The following is a 5908-nucleotide window of genomic DNA, read 5'->3' on the forward strand; positions in this document are numbered from 1 at the left end:
ACCCACCTCCCATCCCTATATATAACCCTCCATTCTTCCTCATTTTCATACAACACAACCTTCTCTTCTCTTCTTGGCCAAAACACAACCCCTTCTCCCTCTCCTCCATTTCTTCTTCTTCTTCATCTAATTCTTTCTTTTCTTGCTCGAGGGCGAGCAATATTTTAAGTTTGGTCTGGTAAAAGCATAAGCTTTTTGTTTTTCCATTACCATTGATGGCACCTAAGACCGGAGAATCCTCTAGAAAAGGGAAAGGGAAGACAAAAGCTTCCACCTCCGAGTCATGGGAGATGGAAAGGTTCATCTCCAAAGCCCATCAAGACCACTTCTATGATGTTGTGGCCAAGAAGAAGGTGATCCCCGAGGTCCCTTTCAAGCAAGAGAGCCCATTCATGGATCTCAAGAGGCGCAGGAAGCTCATCACCATGAGATCCCGGAGATGCCTCAAATGCATTTTCCTCCACAAAACTATTGGGAGCAAATCAACACCTCCCTAGGAGAATTGAGTTCCAATATGGAACAACTAAGGGTGGAACATCAAGAGCACTCCATCATCCTTCATGAAATAAGAGAAGATCAAAAAGCAATGAGGGAGGAGCAACAAAGACAAGGAAGAGACATAGAAGAGCTCAAGGACATCATTGGTTCCTCAAGAAGGAAACGCCACCATCACTAAGGTGGATTCATTCCTTGTTCTTACTTTCTCTGTTTTTCGTTTTCTATGTTAAGTGCTTATCTATGTTTGTGTCTTCATTACATGATCATTAGTAGTTAGTAACTATGTCTTAAAGTTATGAATGTCCTATGAATCCATCACCTTTCTTAAATGAAAAATGTTTTAATTCAAAAGAACAAGAAGTACATGAGTTTTGAATTTATCCTTGAACTTAGCTTAATTATATTGACGTGGTGACAATGCTTCTTGTTTTCTGAATGTATGCTTGAACAGTGCATATGTCTTTTGAAGTTGTTGTTTAAGAATGTTAAATATGTTGGCTCTTGAAAGAATAATGACTAGGAGACATGTTATTTGATAATCTGAAAAATCATAAAAATGATTCTTGAAGCAAGAAAAAGCAGCAAAGAACAAAGCTTGCAGAAAAAAAAATAGGCGAAAAAAAAATATATATATAGAAAGAAAAGAAAAAGCAAGCAGAAAAAGCCAAAAGCTCTTAAAACCAAGAGGCAAGAGCAAAAAACCAATAACCCTTAAAACCAAAAGGTAAGGGCAAATAAAAAGGATCCCAAGGCTTTGAGCATCAGTGGATAGGAGGGCCTAAAGGAATAAAATCCTGGTCTAAGCGGCTAAACCAAGCTGTCCCTAACCATGTGCTTGTGGCGTGTAGGTGTCAAGTGAAAACTTGAGACTGAGCGGTTAAAGTCAAGGTCCAAAGCAAAAAAAGAGTGTGCTTAAGAACCCTGAACACCTCTAATTGGGGACTTTAGCAAAGCTGAGTCACAATCTGAAAAGGTTCATCCAATTATGAGTCTGTGGCATTTATGTATCCGGTGGTAATACTGGAAAACAAAGTGCTTAGGGCCACGGCCAAGACTCATAAAATAGCTGTGTTCAAGAATCATCATACTGAACTAGGAGAATCAATAACACTATCTGAACTCTGAGTTCCTATAGATGCCAATCATTCTGAACCTCAATGGATAAAGTGAGATGCCAACACTATTCAAGAGGCAAAAAGCTATAAGTCCCGCTCATTTGATTGGAGCTATGTTTCATTGACAGTTTGGAATTTATAGTATATTCTCTTCTTTTTATCCTACTTGATTTTCAGTTGCTTGGGGACAAGCAACAATTTAAGTTTGGTGTTGTGATGAGCGGATAATTTATACGCTTTTTGGCATTGTTTTTAGTATGGTTTTAGTAGGATCTAGTTACTTTTAGGGATGTTTTCATTAGTTTTTATGTTAAATTCACATTTCTGGACTTTACTATGAGTTTGTGTGTTTTTCTGTAATTTCAGGTATTTTCTGACTGAAATTGAGGGACTTGAGCAAAAATCAGATTCAGAGGTTGAAGAAGGACTGCTGATACTGTTGGATTCTGACCTCCCTGCACTCAAAGTAGATTTTCTGGAGCTACAGAACTCGAAATGGCGCGCTTCCAATTGCGTTGGAAAGTAGACATCCAGGGCTTTCCAGAAATGTATAATAGTCCATACTTTGCCCAAGTTTAGATGACGCAAACTGGCGTTCAACGCCAGTTCTCTGCCCAATTCTGGCATCCAGCGCCAGAAACAAGTTGCAAAGTGGAGTTCAACGCCCAAACTGGCACCAAAACTAGCGTTCAACTCCAGGAATGACCTCTACACGTGTAACACTCAAGCTTAGCTCAAGCACACACCAAGTGGGCCCCGAAAGTGGATTTATGCATCAATTACTTACTTCTGTAAACCCTAGTAGCTAGTTTATTATAAATAGGACATTTTACTATTGTATTAGAGATCTTTTGAATCATCTTTGGACGCCTGGTTCTTAGATCAGAGGGGCTGGCCATTCGGCCATGCCTGGACCTTTCACTTATGTATTTTCAACGGTAGAGTTTCTGCACTCCATAGATTAAGGTGTGGAGCTCTGCTGTTCCTCAAAGATTAATGCAAAGTACTACTGTTTTCTATTCAATTCATCTTATTTCGCTTCTAAGATATTCATTCGCACTTCAACCTGAATGTGATGAACGTGACAATCATCATCATTCCCTATGAACGCGTGCCTGACAACCACTTCCGTTCTACTTTAGATTGAATGAGTATCTCTTAGATCTCTTAATTAGAATCTTCGTGGTATAAGCTAGATTGATGGCGGCATTCATGAGAGTCTGGAAAGTCTAAACCTTGTCCGTGGTATTTCGAGTAGGACTCTGGGATTGAATGACTGTGACGAACTCCAAACTCGCGAGTGCTGGGCGTAGTGACAGACGCAAAAGGATAGTAAATCCTATTCCAGTACGATCGAGAACCTCCAAGATGATTAGCCATGCAGTGACAGCGCATCGGACCATTTTCACAGAGAGGAATAGGATGCAACCAACGACAAGGGTGATGCCTCCAGACGATTAGCCGTGCTGTGACAGAGCATTTGGACCATTTTTCCGAGAGAGATCGAAAGTAGCCATTGGCACCGGTGACATCCTTACATAAAGCCAGCCATAGAAAGGAGTAAGATTGATTGGATGAAGACAGCAGGAAAGCAGAGGTTCAGAGGAACGAATGCATCTCCATACGCTTATCTGAAATTCTCACCAATGATTTACATAAGTATTTCTATCCTTATTTTAGTATTAATTTCGAAAACCCCATTACTATTTTATATCTGCCTGATTGAGATTTACAAGGTGACTATAGCTTGCTTCATACCAACAATCTCCGTGGGATTCGACTCTTACTCACGTAAGGTATTACTTGGACGACCCAGTGCACTTGCTGGTTAGTTGTGCGAAGTTGTGAACCATGGTATTGGCATCATGTTTTTGGCGCCATTGCCAGGGAAAGAAAGAGCAATGAATTTTACATAATCAAAGTGTAATCACAATTTTGTGCACGAATATGCCAGCTCTGTAACGTGTTCGGAAACCATCAGTCTCCACCTCGACCATTCTTAGACATCAGAAAATCAATGTCGAGTGCGGGTAGTGGGGGATGATGTACTCCACCAAGCTGTGGTAGCACCCTATCCACCTGATGCCACTCTATCATAGTAAAATAGATCAATGCCGTCATAGCCCTCCATAGTATCGTATGTCGGGGATCCAGTATCTCGGGATGAACGACCTAAAAACATGTGGTCCACTATATGGCATCCACACGAACTGGTAAAGATCAGACCAATGGGTATTGCACGTCAATTTACATCCAGTAAGTATGTTAAAAAAACTTTACATTGAATTCTTGAAAGCTAAACCACTCACACCCGCAATCTGGAGTAAATCTATCCTGAGCCTCCACTGCACGACTCTCGGCCCCTTCTCGCTCAATGTTGGCTGAAAACCAGACCACCTGACACCCAATACATGTTATAAATAACGACAATAATATTTAATATAAATTACTAAATATAACAACTATAAACCATTAAGTACCTCATCGCCAACGGCCAATGAAAGGCGTTAAACCCATCAGGCCTGAAACCCAGGAACTGCAGAAGATCTATGACTGGAAAAGCTGTAATAGAACGGCCAACTTAACCACGTTCCTGTTGGACATACGGCATAAGCACCAGTATAACCACGATAGAGCAGCGGATCCCCAACTATATCTACCCATGTCCTCTAATAATCTTGCTACGTACGGTGGCTACCTAATATGCATGTGTGTACCGGACTTGTCACCGAAGAACTGCGTTGATAGTAGCATCATGATGTACGCTCTCGTGTACCTCCTGACTGTCTCCTCATCCACGTCCTGGGGAAGGTCACTGAATGTCTCCTTCATCCAAGTGCACTTCACAGTGAACTTGTCGATGCAGTCTGCAGAGACAACACACCCAATAACTCCACAAACCAATCCCATGCAGGTTAGCCACTGTCAATGTACTGCTTGAAGTCTGTCAGATATCCACTAACATACTCTCCGTCTATGGAGAGGTCTAACTGGTATGCCACATCCTGTAGTGTAATCGTGCACTCCCCAAATGGCATATGGAAGGTATGGGTCTCAGGATGCCATCGCTCAACAAAAGCACTGACCAACCGCTCATCCAACCTAAACTAGTGGTCGTTGAGCCTCGCTAAATGGGCTAAGCCGGCCATCTGTAGATACAGCATGATCCTTTCGTCTAAGGGCATACCATGCTACTTTCTCATTCTAGTGATACAACGGTGGGCTGCATGACGATGAAAAAGTTTTCTAAGAACCATAATAATTTAGAAAACAAAAATCACCTAAAATTGAGACTTCTAATAAAAGCATACTTTAATGTAAACTATATTGCAGACCTAGACATAGATAATGTAACATTTAAGAATTAAATTAAATTAAACTTAATTATCCTAAATTAAATTAAATTCTAATATAACATACTTAATCTAATATTTAAGACGTAAATTAAAAAATTAAACTATAACTAAACTTGTAGCGCCTTGTTAATCTAACATTTAGGAATTAAATTAAATTTAAATAAATTAAATCAAATTGATTCCTTCATAACCTTCTACTACCTAGTTAATCTAACACTTGAAACCCAAATTAAATTAAATTAAACTCTGACAAAACTTCTACCCTAGCTAAACTTCTAACATTTAAAAATTACAAATTCTAACCGAACCTCATATCACTACTCTAACTAACACTTATTTATCACTCCTCCAACTTGTATTTGTAGTCTTCAATGTTCTAACAAACTACTAAATCACTACTCAAGCTACCATTTGAAGTTTAAAAATTCTAATAATGCGTACAATCAAATTCTAATCGAATTAATATTATTAACAATTCTTTATTTCTTAACGAAATTAAATTTCATTAACTAACCTCTTCATGGATGCTACCAGCAATGTGGGTGACTTCATCCAATCAATAGATACGATTCAGATCGTCTTTTATTTTCACAGTTTGAATCTTGTGATTTTTTCCCTAACTTTTCTCTGAAACCAGCGTTTTGGAGGGTGAAATTTAGTGAAATATAATTCGAAATAAGTGAATTCAAATTATTTATATAGCCATATATATATATATATATATACTAAATCGAAGTTAGTGAATTTGATTTACCACTATCGAAAGTTACTGCTAAATCGAAGTCATTGAATTTGAATTACTAGGGGGCATAAACCATGATATTAGATCGAAGTACCTTGTTTCAATTTATCATGGGTAGAAAAAATTCAAATTGCAATCCATAACAAATCGAATCTACTAATATCGATTTATATATACACCTAGTAATTTGAATCTTG

The sequence above is a fragment of the Arachis hypogaea genome, chromosome 18 (genome assembly GCF_003086295.3).
Source record: "Arachis hypogaea cultivar Tifrunner chromosome 18, arahy.Tifrunner.gnm2.J5K5, whole genome shotgun sequence".
In the NCBI taxonomy this organism is placed as follows: Eukaryota; Viridiplantae; Streptophyta; class Magnoliopsida; order Fabales; family Fabaceae; genus Arachis; species Arachis hypogaea.